Here is a 24,712-nt window from a genome sequence, read left to right on the forward strand (position 1 = left end):
TCTCATTAAGTGGAAAACAATAAATAAAATATAAATCTCTTTTCACATACAAATCACAAAGTAAATTAAAACAAACTTGACAAAATAAAAACTTTAAAAGGCGGGTTGATGTTTATGTTTGGTATTATTATTAAATAAATTATTAATAAGTATTACAGAATGAAATAATAAAAACAATTTCTTGTATACAATCCTTGTTTATTTATAAGACATTAAATAATATTTAAAGTAATCATACTGAAATAAGTTTTATTTATTTATATTTTCTGTTGTACTACAATAAGCCAATGTTTGACAGTAACAAGTACATGAATACAACTGGTATAAGTAAGATGAACCAAGATCACTAACATATTTAGAAGTATTGTTCGTCTAAAGTGGCAGCCGACCGGCCACACCGCTCGTATAACCGGCTGCAACGAACAAGTAGTCGTGGAGTAGGCCCCGCTGGATGAACTGACAACACAGTTGAAGTTGGAACTAATCGCTGGACCTCACGTGGCAATCTTTGTAGTAGGTCAATGCATTGCAGTGATCATCTATCGGCTATCATGATGTTGATGATAAGATAAGGACAACTGAGATCGGTGTATTCCCTAGATGAAAAAAAATCATATTTTGACATTCATTTCATTTAGTCTTTCTACACATATGGTGAAACATAACGTACCGGGCAGTACATGATGAAGATAGTGTGCAAATACTCGAAGAGTGAAATCAGGTGAATTGAAGTGTAAAACTCCGGCTCGTTCGCAAAAGAGCCCGTGATTGGAATGGTCTGCTTCGCGTTCCAATCTGCAGCGCTTTATCAAGTTACAGAGGGTCGAATTCACCAACTTCGACGCGGACGTGAAAATTGATTCTCCGGAAATCTTTTGCACATCTCACCTCTTGTGGATTGGTTGAAAAGCCTCCGCGATTTGAATTTTTCGTCATCGGTAATATTCTCACTGTTGCGACAAAGGCATTTTATTAGAGAACGAGCGCGATGCGGATTGGTTCATATTGATTACATTTCAAATGTTTAATTTTATATAATTCATAAAAAAATTATGCCTGTGCTGACAGTTAAACCTGCGTACCTACATCGGTCATTAGCCACGGTGTTATATCAGGGCTGTTAATGTTTTTTAGCTTCATGATTTAAATTATTAAAATATAACCTTTAACCAGGCGTGTAACAAATATCATTAAAAAATTAATACATTTCTTTGAGTAAAACTCCGGAACTGCCAATTTTTTGTAAATTCACTAAATCACAAGAAAATTAGAGAAAGAAAAAAGTAGATTTTTTTGTATATTCCTGATAATAGTAACCTTAACAATTTTCCTCTCCGATAGAAATACTGTAAAACAAGGACTGGCCAAACCAAAAACAGTTTGATCAAATTTAAAATATATGTACATGATAAAACCGCAAAGCATTACGTTGATGGCAATAAAAATATAAAAACATCACAGCTTGAACTGCAGTATGCAAATACGAAAACATATTTTTATAAGTAAAGATTATTTATTTTAAAAACAATAAATGAAGATATAACTACACGAAGTACCATAAAACATGATAATACTATGAAACAATAAATAGACAACGTAATTAATTATATTTTACATACAAGAATCAAACTTGTGTAATTATGTTAAACAAAAAACTTACGCAATAAATTATAAAACATACAATATATTCAATGTTTAGTTTCGATATTAATATATACGCTTTTTATTGTAAAAGATTACATATTACCACAAAATATAATGATAAATTTTAGATTTATATGTAATTGGCAATAGAAAAAGTAATGGACAACATAAATTATATCTTATGAAACTTCAGATGGGATACTTACATCCAACTGGATAAAGTATAGACAGACTACAGACCAGTTGACTACATAATACAAGCAGAGACAAAAGGATATTTTTTTGTAATTATGTAAAAACGTTTGCGTTTGTAGGAGACTTTATTCGAGCATCATTCATAACATTAAGGTGCAATATCATTAAACGCAACCGCGCCGTTATCTCTCCGCCGCATTATTTTCAATTCCTTCCCCGCGCTAATGAATTCAACCTCGAGCTGTCATTTGCGGATGACATTTATTTTGGCGGGAATGCGATGACAGCCAACTTTTTTAATTTAAATCTTTTTGTGTTGTCACAGAAATAAAAATTAAATGTCTATATTAGGTCGTATAGCAGAAAATAGGTTTTAAATAAACAATAACAAAACGATAAAAGAAACAGATTAATAAAAACCAAAAACAATACATTGACTTGTATTACTAAAGAAGGTAAGTATTGTTAGTTTAATATTAAGACTGTGTCATGTATTCGCGTATTCGGTTACGTAATAAACCCCTCGTGATGCCCAGAAACATCACAGATCATATTTATAAAGTCCATCAAACGAAAACTGTAAAGAATTAAAGGCTAACGGATTTTAACTTATGAAGAATAAGTTTCAGGGGTCTGAAATACTTCACTCATTATCTAAATATTTAGAGTAGTAATCTGACATAGAAAAATATACTTTAAATAAATTTTCATCAAAACAGCTTATCGTGATCACTATGTACCCAGTTTATTAATTAATGTATCTACAATATACAAATAACATATTTTTTTAAATTTAAATTGAAGTAAGAAAATGGTTTTAAAAATGTTAAATAAAAGCAGCGAGCTGCCGATTGGCCATTTAAAAATGGAAAAAAGCCGTTTAAAAAGTTATAAAAGGAATTTTAAACTTAACCAGTACATAAAATGAAGCACCACGATCTCAGCTATTCGGTAAACGGGAACGAAAAACCCCGCGCCGGGTATTTTCATAGAAATGGATACAGGAAAAAAATATCCGTGAATCCGCAAACGAGTGCTCGCTGAAACTGTTATTTTGAAAAGTAAGTAAAATATTCCACGGCTTCGGAGTCTGACTCCGGCGGCGGTACCAGGTAACTATGGGTGTGTAGGAGGCGCGCGGGCGGTTACCATGGCGACCGCCGGATGCGGCCGCCATGGCTCGCCGGCTTGCAACCCTGGATTTTAGGGTGACCAACAATAGTGTCCTAGTGATATAATGGGTATTATCTCTAATATCATAGAGACTCAAACGCAAATATTTTTCTTAATTTGTTGTCATTTGAGTATCATTTTTCCTATTGTATGAAACTATATCATACTAAGAATATTAATTATGTTTACTATTTTTTTTAAATACGAATAAGTGACTTCTTATTAAATAATACTAATAACTAACTACCGTTGGACATAGCTGTAAATACCTTAGTAATTATATTACATCATATACATCGTATTTAGTAGACGGTTCTTGAAAAAGAAATAAATTCTGAAAGTGTAGTACACCAAACATACACTTATTAATATAATACTTAAATAGAATTATGAAAAAAGAAACTTCCCTTAAATCTAAACAATTTATTCGAACACAGAAATAACTATAATTAAAAACATTACTGAGGAATGGTATGGAAGATCGCGAGTTCGTTTTCCGAAATCCAGTCTTACATAAATCACACTTTGTATAGTAATTATATAGGATTGCCATTGCTCACGAGCAAGTTCCCAGAAGATGGGTAGCAGTGACTTTTGCTTACCATGACACCACACTGCAATCTCCACCACGGCTCCCAAGCGTGCCGATTATGCTACTCGTATATACCCCTATAGATATCTTTAGTAGAGACCTATACCTTGCAGTGGGAGTCTATAGGCTGAGACGAAAAATAATACAGAATTAAAAAATATTCCAGGAGCGTTAAGCTTGTTACGACAAAGCCTATTGAAATATAAATTTTGAATACGATTTATAATTAATGCATCCTCTTCTTCTTCTATTTTGCCGATGGACGCCCACTGCAAGGTATTCGTCGCCCTCAAAGATGTCAATGGGGATATATACCATAATCGCCTCGTTTGGCAGGCGGGTTGGCGATTTTATTGTGGTATTATGGTAATTAGAGGTCGCTGCTACTCATCCTCTAGAAAATTGTTGCTGAGCAGTGACAATCCTATATAAGTAATGCAGCGTGATAGAGACTAATCCAGGAAATTAAACTTGCGACCTATGATCGTGTCTCAGTTTTCTATCGCTGGGCTGCATCTGCTCAGTAATGATTTTATTTGACCTTTCTTTCGCTGCTCACATTCTATGACTTCCCGCGACCATAACTATGTCGTCGGTCCTCCTAGAGGAAGCCAATCCACGCTGCGTCTTCCGTATAATATTACTTATAAATTATGTATTTATATCAAATACTTATTTTCGTTGTTTGGATAATTGAAATAACGTCTTATAAATGTTAAAAATTATGTGTAATATTTATATGGAGAGTTCATAATTATATACGATTTAATAGGTCTAGAGGTTGTCTGCACGCACACAGATACAGTTCCAAATTAATAATACAACAGTGTAAAGGCAAAACATTAGAGTAATCTAGAAAATGACTCCCTGCGTTATGTTACCGAAAATTAAAATACTGAAAATATGCTCAGTGATTTCCCGCGCTGCACATTAGCAACTTTAAAAAAAAATATTTAAATCATTCAAGTTCACAACTTTTTGTAAAACTGCTTACTTATCACGCACTTTATTTTTTATTTCCGACATTTTATTTTGGTGCGAAAACGTAAGCTGAAAATCCGTAAAGATTAAACTGAATTGTTTTGCCGCACAGGCTTCAGCTTTTTAATCACAAACTTAGCATAAAACAAGGCATTCGTTTTTTGTAACTTAGCCTGTAACAGTATATCATTAGCTACGATTTTGGAACATAAAACTCTGTGACCTTGTCAGTATAATATCTAACAGGAATATAATAAATAGCAGTCAAACTAACTTAAAAAACAAGAATAACAGTTTCGGATTAACTTTTTCAAAAACTCTTGTAAGATATCATCATCACCGTTTCAGCCATTAAACTCTGCTCGATATATGTAGTACCGATTGGAAACGTCTTGTATCCAGTGTTTTTCGATAACAAAACGGTTTATCCACCTTGTGGTCCCACGCCTATCTTGGCCCTTTACTATAGAACTTTAGCGGTTATCTGTTATGCAACCTGCTTATTGCCACTGTAATGCAAAAAATGATTGACCTATCAATTTGTAAATAGCCACAAATATAAGTAGGCATATGCGATGACAATAAATTTTGCTTACAACTTAGCAGTCCGCAATATCGCGGGCAACTATTTTAGCTAAAAGTCGTTCTATGTTAATTATTATATATATTAAAAGTCTTTATTAAATCTAAACCGTCGTCTTTTGCGGCCTCGTCTGCTATAAGTCTGCAGTTATATAAATTGTGTCTTACTTACCTAAATTTATAAAAAAATACTTTAATAGAATGAAAACCTAATTCATAAATATAGTTTTAACACTTTAACAATGTACAAACATGTAATTCTTTTATTATAAGTTGGTAAACCAAGCAAAACATTCACTTGATGCTTAGACAAGCCATATGATTCTATTTACGGCGCTTTTGACCTCATAGAGCACCGAGTTGATATCCGTTAAAAAGCATTTTAACATGACCTGATAGTAAAATGATATATGATAATTGTAATCGATTTCAATCAATAAACTCTCTTTTATTATAATATTTCCTATTCTTATTGATATATATGATATATGATAAAGATTACATACGAATAAAAATATTCGTTTTATACATTTGCAGGTTTTTATAGTGAAAATTGATTAATCTAAATTAAACCAACACAAAATTTTTTTTTCAATATTCCAAAGATATTAGTGCCCGTGCCTGCGTTTTTACAATCCCATTTAATATTTTTGATTTGTTTTCTGGTGTTTCTGCATGTTACATGGTTTACCAAGCCTCTTAATGAATACATTAAGAGACTTGGTAAACCATGAAGAACCTAATATTTAAGTTAGGAAATATCCTAACTTAAATCTTAGGTTCTTCACTATAATAGTCTAGATAAAAGATAAACACGGGTCGGTGTGGACACCCTATCTCTGCAACGCAACGATAGAGGCATAGATTGGGTTGTAGGATCACTCCGATGTATCCATTTTAGCTGTTATATTCTCCGCTAAATAATTAAACTCATAAATGTATATAGTTTGCGAATAAAACGTCTGTTTGTAAGCTTGTTTGTTTATGAACGCGTCAAATTATTACAACTATACCATTTTTAATGTTTAGAATGAGTACGTTAATAAGAGCATACATGATTTATATGTCTAAGAGTTTTTTCTATATAATTAGCTTAACAATAATATTATTAGTAAAATATTTATTAAGAAATTTAATTTTTTTTTATTCTATATGTGTTTGTTTCTGCAACTCAGAAAAGCTACAGATTATGTATAACGTAATTAATTACAATTAATGCAAAAAAGTTCACATTTAAGGGATAATAATGTCATATAGTATTACAAAAGTACTGTTATATTCCAGTGGCTAGGCAAGTTGAAAATCCAGTGGGCAAGCTACACAGCGCGCAAAATAGATGACCAATGGTGCCTTAAGGTTATAGTTCGTAGACTACATACTGGCAAGCATAAAGTAAGATATACATCAACAAGGTACACAGACAACGGATTAGGGTCATCTATAGATGGCACTGGCCTGGATGGCACGCCTTTTCGAACCGGCCCTATTGGAAATCTATGGTAAAACCCTACGTCAAGCAGTGAACGTTTTACAGCTAAAATGATGGTGATGATGATGATGAAGAACATTTTAAGCAAGTTCGAATTTACAATGTATTCACCGACAGTAGTAGAGCTACTTCGTAAAGTAAGAAAAGCTTAGCAATATGCACGATGTATGAAAACAATCGAGGTATATAAATATTGTGTTAGAAAAATATTAACAAATGCTTTCGTCACTTAATCGTGGACAATGAATGAAAAAATTTACAGCAGTCTCTAAATTAATAATGAAGATACTGTTACATTGAAGAACTTGAGCAGTGTTTCCTAACGTGTGGCCCACGCCCCACAGTGAGATAATTTGATTATTAATGGGGGCAATTCTAAAGTGAACTGTCTTTTGCTTATATATAAATATTATGTATGTTACATAGGTGGGCGTAAGAATTTTTGAAAGGCATGGCACAAAATAGGTTGGAAAATACAAAACTAGTGAGAGACAATATCTTGCCAGGAACAAATCATCCGATATCTTACTATTTACTAGCATCACTAAATATATAAGCTGTACATATATGTCTTCCAGATAGAAGGAGAACATAGAAATTGAATTCATTTCCTGATTATGATGACCAAAGATTTTTAAGATAAGCATAATTTAAAAAAAATTACCATACACAACGAAAGGTACATTAATTGCTAAATATACAGAATTCGGCGTCATCGTTTAGACGCTCTCTGCATGGCATTGGCCTCTCTCATTGATATGTGAGGATATACCATAATCGCCACGCCGGGCAGGCAGGTTGAAGATCGCAGTTTGGTATTGTACGCAGAGAACGCTGCTGCCCACCCTCTGGAAACATATTTGTGAACAGTGTCAATTCTATATAATTAATACACAAAGTGTGGATGATGTAAAAATATATCGAATCCGCGACCTACAATCGCAAGTCCCAGTGCCCTACCGGTGGGCTTGCGCTGTTCAATACAGAGCTACTAAATATTTAATTAAAGATGTTATAAAAAAGGGTCGTAATTAAATCTAAGCCGTTTTTGTTATCGTTACGTTCGCGAAAAGAAATTATAATTGGCTTGCTTCAAAAAATATATCATAAGATCTTTCTCTCCGAAGTTGAGTGCTCAACAAATACTTTAAGTTAAATTTGGAATCCTCCTCTGCGAATACACAATATAAATAGCACACGAATTATATTATTTACTGGATATCTGTTGCTTTAGTAACAAGAAAAAAAGGTTATATACATGACAGAGAAGAGGCTTTTAAAGTTTGTAAAGGCGTGATAATATAAATCGATCTTCGATGATTACTCTTCCTCCAATAACCTTTTACATCATCATTTCAGCTGCAAGATGTCGAATGATTAGGATCGAATGGAAAAAGTCCTTTTGCGAATAGTATGTATAAACTTGTAATAAAATCTTTTTGGCGCTACCATTTGTATCTGGATTTTTAATGACATTAAAAATGATACATATTAAAAAAGAAACAAGTTAGTAACATTTCCATCCGAGCTTTTTTCATTTAAATAAGGAAGAATGTAAAGTTCTTATTAAACTTGCGAATCGATTCTAGAGACCAGCTTAGATAATAATCGTAAAACACAGGTGTTTTTAGGAAATCATTCCCAAAACCTAAACTTCACAGGTGGAGCAGTAAATCAATATTCAAGGGATGAATACATATTGAAAAAGAAGTCCATGCAAAACAAAACAAACCCGTCTACTGAGTTGTCCAAAAAGGCTAATACGATTTTAATAATAACCCCTTTTAGGAGGGTGAATCCAGACAGACTCGTCTAGGAGTGGCGATACGGGGAAATAAATCAAAAAGCTATATATCGCAGTGTGTCGGCAGACGTCTGCGCTCCCCTCCCGCGCTCTCCAATCGTAATTAACGAATTGTTCGATGACGAGCCAGACAACAGACCTATCCCATTACGCGTTTTCTTTTCATTCAGACATTGAAGAGGTTGTTTGTGCCATGATTCAATATATACCTTCATTGTTTGTTATACCTTTGTAATACGTCAATTATGTCATGATAAATTTGAGTACAATTAAAATATTTATATAAAACATTACGAAAGTACAATAACAATACTATTTATGGATTAAAATCTTAATACTTATATGTGAGCGTAGTGGTTACCCAGCGGTAGAGTACAGAAACTTATGATCGTAGATACAATCTTATATAATTCACGTGCGTTAGTTGGAAGTTTTCAGAGGATGGGCAACAGCATCCTCTGCGTACCATAATACCACACACCAATCGCCAATACGTCTGCCAAGCGTAGCAATTTTGGTAAATCCCCACATATATTTAGAATAGGTCTATGCCTTGCAGTGAAATTCTATAGTCTGGAACGAAGACTAATATTTAACTACCATTTACTATTATTCGTGTTAACACACACACTTATGTACCTGTTATATTATTATATATCTTATTAACCTTCCTATACCCGCGCGTTTGTCTGACAGACCGACAGAATGTTTTTTCTATTTTAAATAAAGAACGAATAATGCTAGTTTAATGAACTTTCTAGTACTTGCCTAATTTGAAACGACCTTGAAATTGACGTGACGTGTGACCTTGAGTGGGGGCCATATTAGGGTGAACTGAGCGTCATTCGGAATTCATTATGAATATTTTTTGAAAACAAAATCGTCGCCGTGGCAGACCAAGATATGATAATGATATGTATATCTAATTATCTAGGCGAACTTGATTTTTTCCTGGATTTCTTCCAATACCTTCCAAACAACTATAATTTTACACCTTCATCTTAAAATTCTCAAAAATTTGCACTAAATAAAGTCTATATTGTAAGAATTTAAATATTGATTTAAATTGTTAGATATGTTCGAATTGATTTACTGTAGAGCTATAATTTTGCCCTCTAAAAAAGGATATTGTATTTTTATTTATTCGTATTTATGTATAGTAATGTATGTATTTGTATGTATGTACACCCTATACTGCCCTCTCCTTCATGTCTCCCTACTCCATCCAAAGGTCGTCTGGTAGAGATAGCCTTGAACGATAAGAGTGCCATAGTACCTCTATATAGATTGTTTCTATTTTTTAGTATTGTAGTATACAATAAATTGTAAATAAATAGAATAAATATAATATAGACAGAACTGAGTAATTGATAATTGTGATAAATGTGAAAATAATATATCTTCAATTTAAATAAATGAAATGATTCATCACTTTACGAATGACTTGTTTCAATGATAAAGAAAAAATTCTATGAATAAAAATTATGTAAAAGAATTAATGTAGAGAAAAATTAAATATATTTAGGTTTGTCTATCTATTTATATGTTTGCATATGTATTTACTTTGCAAAATCAGCCCAGATGCAATGACGGTAACATTAATGACATCGTCCGAAATCAAATCATCGTTCGAATTTGAGTTTGAACGTGAAAGAATGATTTAAAACATTGTGGACATATGAAGCATTCTTACGAGAACGCTACACGTGTTTTATTTATTCAAGCGAATCTTAATCCTTACATCTGTGCCGATGTTGTACTTTCTATTTCTCTCGCACTTTATATTGTGGAGCTGTTGTAGTTTTTTTGACTAGCGGATCAAGGAACCGGGAGCCTTGAGTAATATGAATCCATAAAATCCATAAAGCTTAGCACCTTCGAATATGAACGTGTTCGTTTTGTTATGGTACCAATATTTTCTTGAAAAATATTACTTGACTATCATAAAGGTTTTATATCCAAACTATGTTATAAATTTCTATTAGTATTAAAATTTACATTACTTTTATTATTGGTCATGACGAATTTAGAATGTGAATTATTTTTTAATAGACGTTGTTGAATAAGATGGAGGATATTTCGAAATAATCTTTGCCTTAAAAATAAGACCCTATCTCCATTGTCATTATTATATAAACACCTAGTTTTATACAGGGTGATTAGTTAGAGGCGTAAAATCTCTAAAGGTGAGAGTACATAATTTAATTTAATTAGTGTACAGTATCCAAAAAGTTTTTTTAGAAAGTATACCTAACCTTATGATAATAGAGTAAGCAAAACTTTTTTTAAAATTCGAATTACTCCATATTAAAAGTAATTATTGTTTACTATCTGTCATTGTAGACTTTGTACTGCCAGTAGTTACAAGTTAACGATAGGAGAAATATATAAATCTAACATATTTCAGAATCATTGAAAGTAGATATAAAAGCTTTAAACCGTTTCAAACTTCAAACCTGTACAACCTATAAATTTGTAAAACGTATAATAAATCACCCTATATATACTAGATGCCTTGACAGTCAAAACGTTTTCGCCTAGCATTAGATTTAGCTATTCTCATTTAAATATAATTTAGCTAAACTCTTAAAGTTAATTTTTTTTTAGAATTTACACTACGCATAATAAAAACAAATGAAAAATTCATAATACAACTTTTCGTAACCAGTCTCGTAAAATTTAGTTTTACAAAGACGAGTGAATAGGTCAGGTTTGCACAGAGTCGTAAAATTTTTAATATTTTTATAAAAACCAACCTGTGACTTATTGACCCGTGTTGACATATCTTTTATGAAATGACGAAGTTTATTAATAGTACGTACACACAGATGTACTGGAGGGTATCTTCAGCCATACAACTCATACGAATTCGTGATCTCCTAGTACATTGCTGCTCGATTTACCGCATCGAGAGTCAGTGTGAGGATAACGTATACATACGTATGTGTGTGTGAACCATATTAATTTTCCATAATTAAATAATTTTGAATTTATCTATGCAATATGAAAGAAATTATAGGTGACTAAGAAACATTTGTTTTCGCTTCTTAATTTAAAAATTAAGGAGGTTGGTATAAAAGAGTTTGTAAAGAAATTTATTTGCTTCTTTTTACACAACTATCTCACAATCTTCGTTTAATATATACATAGGCTATAGGTTTTGACATATATATATAATGACAACCACAAATCCATAAAGATATCCTAAGTTACACTGATCGGCCATTTCCAAGCTCTGCAATTCTTTACCAATCACTTATCCTATTATGAATAACGTTATTGCTTTTCATATAATCATTGTCGACGATTTAATAATACAAGTGTTGATGTATTTCGCAACATACTTTTGCAATCAAGCTAATAGTTAATTTATCAAAAGAATCATCCCAATTCGAAAGTACGTTAAAAAATAAACAACTTGAAGATATTAAACAAAGTAGTTTTATTTATATCTTTAACACTTTGATTATTAAGTTGAAAATCAATTATTCCAGCCGTGAAGTGATATTGCAAGGGACCGTCGCATATCCGCTGTGCAGATTTTCCGGGCGAGCTGTCAAAACCCCCGCCGGGGGCTCGTGCCTTTCCGTAAAACATCGGAGAGGTTCGACACCCTCTCAAACAACCAACCATCGTAGACCTACGATCACCCACTCCAGCAAGGAAAACATACCTGTCGCAGATAGCGCAGGAGTAAGGTGGAAGGTCTCGCTAGCTGGCCGGCGGTGCACACGTATGCAGGAAACTCTTCGCCGCATTGTCGTAGCCTCCGTGTGCGCCCCGCACTAGTGAACTTTGATAATGAACCGCGGGGCGATTGCCCGGGCGGAGGCCGCCGGTAGGGCTTCGCCCCCAGCCCCCCGTTGCGTCGGTCGGGTTGTGCATCGACCTACAGCAACTTCCTAGATACCAGGCAGTATCGAAATGATTTAATGAGCTCAATCACTCACCTTCTCGTGTCTCTGTTACCCCGGTATTTATTGTGTAAATAAACTATATATACATGTATTTCTGAAAAGTTGAAAAGTTTATTTATAAAAAAAACATGTTTTCCTGGATTATATAATTTATATTGTACGTATATAATATACGTATATAATATCGTACGTATATAATATAGGTTAAATTGTACATTTACGTACAACATACATTAGAATTACAATTTTACTACCGTTAAAACTTTCTAGTCTTTGTTGTGAAGTAATCTGATATCTCGTAAGTTCTATAACAACTAATTCAATGGTATCAAGAATTTTGTAGCTCAAAGTTTTTCATTACTTTTTTTACATTCATGTTATTAAACGATTGAGGAGAATTTTTATTTTAATTAATGAATATCTTTTATTATATTTATAAAATTTACTATATTTTTAACCGCTGAAACCTTAAAGCCTTGGAAAGTTAAATTACATACCACTGACCGAGTACTGCACTTTTCTTTTTCCTTGTGTCTTTTTTATGTATTGTAATATTTTGTGTAACTATTTTATTACTAAGGATATTGTAAAATAATAGTTAATAGGTACATTTTTCTTTAGGCTTTATATAATACTACTTTTTTTGTATCAGATGACGCCCTATTTTTGAATTCCAGATTAAAGATTGTCCATAATAAATCGAGGAATGCGATAAATACGCCAATTATATTTCTGTGTTGTTATTGTGTTGGTTATATTTTATATTTATACATTGTCATTAGATTTAACAGTGTTAATAAGTAAATAAACACCAGAATATACCTCCAAAAATTCGCACATCACTCTCTTAATTAAAACAAGCATTAAATGAATTTCCCGAGGGACTGTCGAATTTGTTTTAGTGTGCATACTCCTCAGGCGGTGACTACCACTTCCGGGCACATTGTAACTTTGAACTATCATACAGCAGGGTGTGCGCATTCAAGAGCACCGTAACTAGTAAAGTTATTATTGGATTATTTGAAATGTACATTCTCATACTTCAAGGTTGCAACCTAAACGCGTTGCTGTATAAATTTTATAAACAAAACATAATACGCCACTCACTAAGCGCGACTTAAAGTAAACGTGATGCTACTTTAAATATTAAAATGTAAAATGAAGGAGGGCACTTTGATGTTATGTACAGAAGTGAAAAGTTCACATAAAAGTTTAGTTCACTCATTGCTTGATAGTATCAAAGAATTGTACAAATGCGGCGCTGAGAAGAATTTTGTATTTCAAAACTTGTGATTGAACCACATTGTAATTAGTTTATCGTATAGCATCGCATAAAACCCAATCTCCTGTTCTGATACAAAAACATACATATTCTAAATATTTCGAAGATAATAGGTAAATACCGTTCACGATATGCATCTCGTCTATATCTCTTTCACGAAAGTTACTTGAAAACTTTTTTAAACCACGCATAGTATGAGCGGTGGTAGACGAAAGGTAATTTCGACTTTATTTTACCATCGCTTTTCCATTCGCATCGTCTTCCATCGGCTTGGACTAAGCGTCTAACGTTGCTGAAAATTATTCCACCTCTTCTTCTCCCAGGGTTAATGCAATTTAATAATTGAAATTGCGAATTGTGAGAAATATTGGCCAGGTCACAGTAACCATGTGCCAGTCCAGTCTAAAAAGCCTGCTTATGTGAGCTCTGTCCGCTCAAGCGCGAAACCTATAAATATCAATGAAACCGACACTCGACTAGCATTTTTGTTAGTGTCAATTATTAATTATAATATATAATTAATAATTATGTTAGTAACTTACACTTTTAGAAGGGATATATCACAAGAAAACTCGCATGTCCTAGCAAAACATTGTATTATTTTGGAATATATTTTTCCTGAGCCCTAAGACAGCTTCATCGTTCGAAAGTTCACGGAGCGGAAAGGTCCGTGAACTATACTAGGACAAATACTTAAAAATATTTAATATGTAGGTAACTGAACTGCACTAGTGCCGCAATACTCTCCAAGGATTTTGTGTGCCAACAGTGCAAATATTACGAGGCTAATTGCAAAGAACGTTAGGGGAGAGCAAAGTTTAAACATTCGTATGTCATATAACGTTTTATATGGTTTTTCATATGTTATATTCGAATGTTAAAGGTTATGTTAGACATCTTCAGTTACGAATAACCTGTAAAAAATTAATATAAGGAAAAAATTTCCGCAAGACGGTGTTCTATTGATTTTTACTTAATCACAAAGTTATCAAAGCATTTTCGCAAAGACGTAACGATAACAGTTACTCAATGAGCGAAACCAAACAAATGAAACTCGACAATTAAGTAACGTAGATCTTGCAAAACCTCATTTACATCAGACCGACCTTTGAGAGGAGCTCGGAAGTTATATTTCGTTTAATTTTATTCGCAATTGAAACTACGGCTTCCCGATCGTAACGACTTTGATTTTTTGCGCAGTAAGCTATTACGCCAATGATGAAATTACTTCATACAATATATCAAAGTTGTTAGCGAAAATTGTGATTACTTAAAGATCTTTTGATCAAGATTCGAAGAAAAGTTTGTGGTAATTGCGAGTACTCTAACAATACTGATAGACAATTGAATATAGACACAACTTTTAATTCCCTAATGTCGTGCTTGACTTACATAGATATAAAGCCTACCACCCAGAATTAATGTCCACCAGCCTAATTATAACAATAAAAGCTTAGATTGAAACTTTTAACAGGACTCTAATTTGACACTACACTACTTCGCATGTTATAGTTGTGGAAGAAAAGCAGGAAGAAACTTCACAACAACACTTATATACTGTTAGATAGTACGAACTCTTGTTCGAATTATTTAAATACTTTCAAAATGCTTTCATGGCGTTCATAAATACAGTTAAATGTAGCGTAGTATTATTGCTGGATGAGATCAAAGGCGAGCAACACTCACACAGCGCGATGGCGCCATAGACATCGGTACACAATTATCGCTCCTGGCAAATTGAAATACGGGCTCAAATTATTTGTTATCAAGCAGGGCGATGGCAGCGGCAGACTTAAAAATTAAATTTCGCACACGCGTAAGCGATAGAGTTCGCCAGCGGGACGAGGGGTCCAGACAGAAAAATGCACTTGGAACCCCACGTCTAGACGCAGCCGTCTGCCGGGCGTGTGCGATCACTGCGGACCTTGGATAACTTGCTATTCAAGGTCGCTCGCAGCTTCCACCCACTGTACAACCTTAAATAATTAATATTTTTCTCATTCTATACAACAAAATCCTAAAACTAGAACCGTTAAAATTATAAAAGTCCAATTTCTTTCAATATAATTTATCATAATATATACACGAGTCTACTTGTAATTTTTGCACTACCTAAAGTTGACTAGTAAAGAATGCTTATAAGGCATTAAATTCGCCATTACATAATGTATGAAAAACTTAATAAACATGTCTAATAGATTCAGATGTTACTTTGCGGAAGTCCATCCTCATCATGTTTATAAGTTATTTAGGCAGTTACGTAATAATTTTAATTTTTTCTTTATATACGTATATCTACTGAAGATAATGTGGTAAAATAACGGTGAGTTTAATTGTGTATTCTTGATAATTTTATTTAGAATATGAAAACTAAATAGGACAATACAAAATAGTTTTACGAACCGCAATGCTAAATAATAATATTAATATCCCTTGTAACATTTTATGCGTTAACGTGTTCAGGTATAATACGATGACTTTTGTCTATTTTATATAAAAAATATTAAGAGCCCACGAGTATGTAGTATTTTAAAATAATATAGTACGTAGTATTTTAAAATAAATAATTCCTTACAACGAAATAATTTTACCAACAAGTATTTAGATTGTTTATAAAATAGTTCTTGTAAATAAAACATGAATCTGTCAAAAATTTTCTCCATACATTTTTTATTAATTAAGAAATTATGTCGTTATGTAATGTCTTGTAGTAAACATATAAATTAAATTATATTTTTCCTTCTAATTTATTATTTAGGTATATATATATGTAAATCTAATGAATATATGACAAAATGTTAATTGAAAAAGAATAGACAATATCAAATTATATTATATACTTAAAAACAACAAATGTCCACATTTATTTTTCTGAACACAGAGCAACAAATTTGTGTATTTTAATTTATGGATTTTCGTAAGTAAGCTTTAAAGATATGAATGTATAGTTCATTTGCTGTCAATTATTGTATGGTACACCTTATCCAAAAATCAATGGTTTCAGAAATAATAAATAATATAATGATATGACATGTATACATAATTTTAAAATTTGGATTACTGCATATAAAAACTAATCCTTGCTAACAAGCCAAAGTTATTGGCCTGTAGAATTTCAATACAAAAATAATAGTAATATATTTCAAAGTGCTCACTTTCACAACTGGTAGATTGTAAATAGGTGTAAAACTTTATAGCTTCTTCCTGGCAAATAATTTGACTAACCAACTTTACTGAATGTTCCAAAAATGAAAAGTATTACATAAATATATATCTTTAAAACATAATTTATTAATAATGGTGCCCAACAAAACGGATATTGGCGCCCAAGTCCACAGTTTCCGTGAAACGCCATCCCCCACAATAAACCTAGTGGTGTATAATTTAGTGCTTGTGTAGGAGTCTGGCGGGCTATAGTTAGATCTAGGTAGGGGACGACATCCCGCCGGTAGGGGTAGGTCAGGTATCGAATGCATTTCTGTCGTCTGGCTCGCCGGGCGTCATCCCAGCCTAAACATAACTGTAGCCAACACTCGCGAGGGGAGAGTCGTTTGATTGTGAAGGCAAATTCGCTGATCAAATCTCTCTCGGCTCTCGTTTGTTTGACGTTTTAAACGTGATTCGATTAATGTGTATTTTGTGTGTTTTCGGTTCAATCAATTTAATATGTTATATTATTGAATTATATTTAATTTCTGTATTAATTATTAACAAATTCAAATGCTTCATTTAAATTTATTACCTAGATTTTGAACGAAATTCACGCACATACACGTCATAGTCGTAATAAATAATTTAAACTTGAAAAATATTAAACCAAGCTAAAAATATCATACATGTTTTCGAATGTTTTTGCCTAAAATTTACAGTCTATGTGGGTATGCCTACTAGAATTCAGACGGTCTTTTGTTGTTATTTTTAGTGTCGTAAAAATTGATAAAAATAAACTCAATAAATATCTTTTCTCGCTCTGGTATATAATACCTGTAGGCTTGTAGCCTTTATTATACTTTTATTTCGAGATTCGAGTGGGAGGCTGTACAAGTATTAATAGTACGCCGTCAGTATTCTTCTCCCTCAGCTATACCAGATACTTAATTGTAAAGGTAAATGAATAGAGGATCGTCATCATTATATCAGCCAATGGACATCTATTACATGGCATAGACCTCCACTAATGACCGATAACACCGAAACTGGAAGTCTGCGCCAAGTGTGATAGTTTTAATCGAATTCCGTTTCATCGTTTTAGTCCAGTCCAAAGCATACCTCCAAACATATCTACGGGGGGATATACCATAATACACGCTTGGCGGGCGGATTGCCGATCGCAGTGTGGTATTATGGTACACAGAGGTCACAGCTGTCCATCCCTTCGAAACTTGTTTATGAAAAGTCGCATTCTCAAAGTATAAAGTGTGATTTATCTAAGATTGTATGCTGGGAATTGAACCCGCGACCTACTATCGTAACTCTCTGATCTTCACCGCTAATCTACAACTGCTCGCGAAATTTCTTTTACGAAAATAGTTGAATTGATTTATTCACAATTCGTACTAACGGAACTAAACCTTGTATTACTATTAAAAATAGCTAACATAAATTTATAATTAATAACTCCTGGGCTATGGTGAATTTTACGTAGCGACATTTGCCTCTTCCATAGATGACTTCCAATAGGACCTGTAGGAAGGCCTACATCCAGAGTCCGACCTTCTTAACACGATCGTTTGTTCACGTGTGATCACTTCAGAGACTTAAAGTTCTGGCGGCAATTTGCCCTGCGGACTATGTGACCTGCACATTGGCACCTTGACTTATCAAACTGCTGGAATAATTCGATTATTTTCTTTTGCCAATGGATCTTCACATTCCTGCATCACAACTGCTTGTAATTCTATAATATAAAAGCATGTAAATATCGATATTATTATTGTTAAAAAAGTGATATTTACTACAATTTTTTTTCCTCTTCGTGGGCGTCCATAATTGAATCCGTCGGTTGATTTGTGCTTCTTACTCATGACTTATGATAAAGATCTTTTAGTGCTGTGATTTATTAAACGTACTGGGGTGATATTATAAATAGTTTTTTTTGCCTTTTCCTGTTTTTACTGAATCTATGCTTCCTTTTTATGTTTTTACAGATTTACAATTCTTTTTGAAGTTATGTCTGTTGACTCTCGAAATTTTAAACTATTATTTAAAATAAACAAAATTATTGTTCGTGAGCATAGCCCAACAATAGAGGACAAAGATTTGCGATCGTAACTCGTGAATTTGACTCCCGGGAGGCCATCTTATATAATACACACTCTTTGCATGTATTTCTCTTGCGTACCATAATACCACACTGCGATCGCCAAACCGCCTGCTAAGCGTGGCATTTACTCTATATCCCCCCATTGATACCTTATGGGCAGTCCTATGTGTATGGGCATCTATGGGCTAAAACTGCGACCATAACGAATATCTGGGAAATAAAAACTAAAAATGAACTATTATTAAGAGTTGTTTACCAAATATTGCAAGCTTGAAATGATCTTAAAATAGAAATTATTGATTCTTGTTCTTTTCAGCCGATAAATCCCTACTGAAAGCCTCCCCCACATATCGCCATGACGACTGGTGTTACACTGCTACAATAATTAATACTATTATTGATTATTAACATGAAATTTAAGGTAATAAAATCTAAATGTTTAACATCTTTGTATTCTTTATAACACAATTAATTATATTTATAATATAATTTGATTAGGTTCATTAATAGAATTTAAATTTTTTGACTAAATGAAATCTTTGTTTATGTAGAATGTTCATCTATTATTACCTTAAAAATTAACTTAAAAATATTTGTGTAGCAGACTAGAATTATTTCACTTCTAAACCTTTTTAGTCCAATATAAACAATCACTTAATGCAATATGTGTTCATCTGAACTTGAAAGTGACACATGTGGGCGTCTGCAGGCTAAAACGATGACGAAGGCTTAGTTTAAAGGCACCGTATCTGGTTTCACTATGGATCTGAAACGATGAAACATAATTCAGCTAAAACTATCACAGTTGGCGCAGTCTACCAGTTTCGGTACAGTGTGTGGTTAAAGCTATAGGCTCTCTTAAACTAACTTATCTAACGACTACTTAACTTAATCATTAAGTTTAGTGATACTTTGACGAATCAAAATGTAACTTAAAGTTAGATTCTCTCGTCGTATTGACCAACTTTGATCTACTTGGGTGGACTGACTTGGATTAGGATAAGACGTACATTTTCCTGTTGGTAATTTAAATTTTTTAATTTTTTATTTATCCAAATAATCTAATTTATCCAAAGTTATAAAAGTAGGCAAGACATTATATTTTGGTAAGAATTTTTTGAGTTTCACGTGAAATTTTACTCCAAGTTAAACTGTTCAACTTAGTTATGTAGGTGATTAATTACAGGTGCAAAAGCTTTAAAATGTGAAATTATAGCTCAAATTTCAATAACGTTTTTACACCTTTTATAATTACCCTGTATAAAGCGGTCACTCTGAAATACACTTTTAATAGTTACATTAATATAGTTTTTTTATTCGAATACAACAGACCCGTAGGTTTTAGCAGTAAATTTGAAGGGACAGATAGTAAATTAAACGACAAAAAGTTAGCTATAAATGTATCTTTTAAAACCTTTTACATCTTATATCCAATCACGTTTTATAACATGAGGATAGAGTGACCACTTAGTTTTTCTCTCGAAACGACCTTTCTTGTACTCAAACCAAAACGACTCGTATGTTGTACAGTAGAGTATAATTGCGATAATTGAACAAAAAACAGGCAATTTCGAAATCTCGGAAGTCATTAAATATCCCCACCGGATATGCCCGGACATGAACGAGGTCAATGCCCTGACAAAGAAGGTATTGAAGGCCCGGGCGTAGGTTGGAAATCGGACGTTAAAAATTCCTCTTCAACATAAAGCAGGAATTGCTACGCCCATTATAAATTTTGATTAAACTCCTTTGTGAAAATCTTTATTCATAACTGTAACTGTAACAAACTGTATTATGACTGTAAAACAGACGCTTTTAAAGCGAATATAGTAGCCAATTGTTCGTTTTTTTTTTCTCCGTTTTTAAAGAATGAAACATTGACAATTGTGCTTGGGATAAAGTAAGCCGCCGTACCAATGGCACGGATTGACGAAGAGTGCCTTCTCCGCTTACTATGAAACTACTTTATTTTCTTTTTACCAATAATATGCGTCATGTCTACTGTCAGTCTACATGTCCATTCTATGATGTTCCCAATTGTTCTCTAAGCATATATGCTTGATGTGTACTAGATGTTTGATTATAGGTAAACATTATAAAAGGTTGAAAACATAACTCAGGCAAAAAAAAACATAGGCTTCCCTCAAAGAAAACTATACGTTGATATACTAGAATTGCCACGCTTGACACTTGGTTTGGCGATCGCAGTATAGTATTATGTTACACAAACGCTGCTGCAATCTTCTGGAAACTTATTTGTGAATTATATAAATTGGTGTCCCAAGAATCGAACCCGTGACCTACAAAAGCCAGTGTTCTCTACCCCTGGGCTACCGCTGCTCTATATGTATGAATAAATTGATCGCTCTAAAATATTTGACATTAATTTTTTTATTGGTATGAAATAAGCCAGTTACTTCTGTCAAAACAAAATCTGCAAGGACAGATACACAATAATTAATTTTAATAAGTAGTAATCCGAATTCTGTATAGTATCTAATAATATTTTTTAATCATGATAACAAAATGGAAAAAAAAATTACTCTAACTTGCCGAATGCCGAAAACCGAAATCATAACGTACAATTGATAGTTATATTTATTTATTTATTAAAGCTATCAATGCCTATGTATTACGTGTTTAAAGAAATTTATTCAAATAAGCGTTCACGAGGGATGTTCACATCGAATATTATTCAAATACCAAGACGACGTCACTCTGCCGAGCAAGCGTTTTCCCTCCATATAAACATGTCTAGACACATTGTTTATTATAATTATGACTCATTCGATACGGATAACGTTTCACGTACCAGATATTATTTTTTGTATTATACATGTTTTTGGTTTTTGTATTGCTTATAGATATTAAAGCTTAAAAATATGAATGTATAGCAAGCACATTTGCTGTCAGTTAATGTATCATAAAATTAATGGTTTCAGAAATTATAAATAAATAAAAATTATATTATATACTGCTGGATGTAATTGGCCTTTCACATTTTTCTTTTCAGCCGTTATATACCCACTGCAAGACCTTTTCTGAAGCCTTTTCAAGTGATTTCCCGCAACCTTAATTATGTCGCCAATCCATCTCATGGAGGAGCTTTTGGAGAACCCACGTTGAGTCTACCGGCTCGTGGCTGCCACTCGAGAACCTTCGGACTCCAATGGTCATCAGAAAGACTAGCGATGTACTCCACCCACAGCCACTTCAGACGAATAATTCTTTAAGTTACTTCAGTGAACTTAGTTCTTCTACAATTAAAATAACATATTTCAGAGTGATATAAATGTAGGTGGATTAGGAAGTAGGTGAAAGTTTTATTTAATGACAGATAAGACTTTATATTTCTTCGTTAGCTTTATAAAAGGAAAATAAACTTATTAAAATTTATTTAAAAGCTTGGAAAACAAAATAAATATCTGTTCAAAAACATTGAATATTTCAATCAACAGTAAATAGCGATGAAATCTATCACTTCCTCTTTGGGTCCGTTCGCTTCCGTTAACGTAAAATCTCCCGGGCACCTGCCGCAAATACAAACGGCGAAAATCAATTTTACTCGATACTCTCCCCCAGTTACTCGTAGTGCGTAGACCCGCTACGCCACGTAGCACGTAAATTCTACGTGCGCGGCAGTCGTGATGACAGGCTGTGTTTACTTAATTTTTATAAATTAAGGTTTTAGTGTAAATATATAACTTTTTATCATTTTAATATACCTTTTTAATACACCTTTACTCCGTGCCTTAAAAACGTAAAATTGTGTAAAGAAAAAGACACGTCTTTCGATTTTATTTACTAATTCATTATTAATACGTGTTGGTCAATTGCAATTTATTTATATATGGTAATCCTTTTCTAGAATTCAAGAATAATAAACAACGTAATGATAATATATAAAAAGCGTTTTCGAAATTTGGATACAATATATTAAATATAATTATTGTTTACTATCTGTCAGTAGACATCTTTAAAGCTTTTTCATATATATCTAATCGCCTTAAACATAATAAAAAATATATTAAGAATAAAACCTAAAATGAGAACAAATAAATAAAAAATTTGTAAGTTTGAGATCTCGTGTCAATTGGCAACATCATGACGTAAGTTAAAGAGACATAAACATAAAATTTAAGAGACATAATTCATCTTCGATTTTTTGTCCTAAAACTTTACATTTAAACATTCGTTGATGTATAACAACTATGTGTATTTAAAAATAATATAATGAAGTCGCCCCTAATTAATTTCAGAAACAAAGTTAATCGGTAATATATAAAATAATGATTTCATTAATCTGAAGTCTTTTTACTTTTAGTCTCGTCGCAGCGCTTATTAGTCGAAACCAAAGTTATTGAGAGGCTCATTAGCAAAACATTTCTGAAGTCCACGTTATAAATGATTTCCACAGATTTCATCGAACTTTTTTTCCAACGAAATATGTTCGATTTTCAAAATTTTATTATATTCTTTTTATTTAATGTTTTTTAACATTTTTTATGCACTTTCAAACATTTTTTTGTATTAAGTAAGCTTTTAGTAAACGTCCATATACTCGTATAAATTAATGCATCTACACAGCGCGGTTCGTATTGAGCCAAATTCAATCTCCGGTGATGTAGACGCAAGGAAATTGTCCATTGCAACTACAAGTTCTAATTCCACGAATGTTCACTGGTTAAGGAAAATACAAAAAATTCTGACGGGATATATTAAAAGTGTAATAAGATAGAAACGTTAAAGCCACGTGATCAACATTTTACCTACTTTTTTATATATATTATTATGGTTTAAATTTATGTTTAAAAAATACCGGTCTGCACCTAGGTGAACGTACAGCTTCCTAATACATTTAGGCAATAAAATCAATCTTGCCTGTCATTAATTCACAATGTGTATCAAAGAAGCGCCATGGTATCATAAAATATTCACTAGTCTCTCGTTTCGCTCGGTTCACGTTTGTCTGCGTAGCACTTCCACGTCAGCGGCGTAGCGCGTCGTAGCGCAGCGCAGACAGTGTAGGTACCAGGGCGGCATAGGCTGCAGGGGTGCGCTGCGGCCGGGCGGCGCATTGCAGGCGGGTGAACGGCCGCGCATCGATCCGCGCCCGCCGCCGCCGCCCGCTTGCGTAAGGCCCCCGCCCCCAAGCCGCTTATGTAACCGGTGACGTGGCCGTCGTGATTCTTCCGGCCTGCAAAAATGCAGTTTGTTGAGGTGTGACTCGCGTGCCTGCAGTGACACTTTACTGACATGCTAACTTCATCTCCTTTCTTAATTAATAATATAGAGCTTGATTTATTAATTTTAATTAAATCGCCGGATCCTGGCAGTACAAGGCCGATCGTCCTGGTTATCTTGTGGAGTCTTACTCCTTGTAGCGATCGTCTGTCGCTGATATGATGACGATGGACCCTGTCAATATTTGTTAATGTAATAATTTCTCATAAGACATCAAAAATATTTGGTTTAGTTATTTCATTCCATTGAAATTAATGGAGATATAGCCAATATGTATTATATACTTGTTAGGTACTTAATTTTATAAAAATTCAAGTACCTTGGTAGGTAGAACCAACAAAATTGAGATTTTTGTGCATTGACATTTAGAGTACTAACACCTTAATTATTCTGTATATATATCAATTACTGGAATAGAATTACTTTTGCCTATAAAATTGCTGGTGCATTTGATATATTGGGCTATTATAAACTATCGATAAACGTGACCTAGTATTTCAAAGCATTTGTGAAGAAATAAACGAATGTCGAAAATCACTTAATATT

This window comes from Battus philenor, unplaced genomic scaffold, assembly GCF_028537555.1.
Source record: "Battus philenor isolate CCGP_79_NKW_IND1 unplaced genomic scaffold, ilBatPhil1.0.hap1 SCAF_21, whole genome shotgun sequence".
NCBI lineage: Eukaryota > Metazoa > Arthropoda > Insecta > Lepidoptera > Papilionidae > Battus > Battus philenor.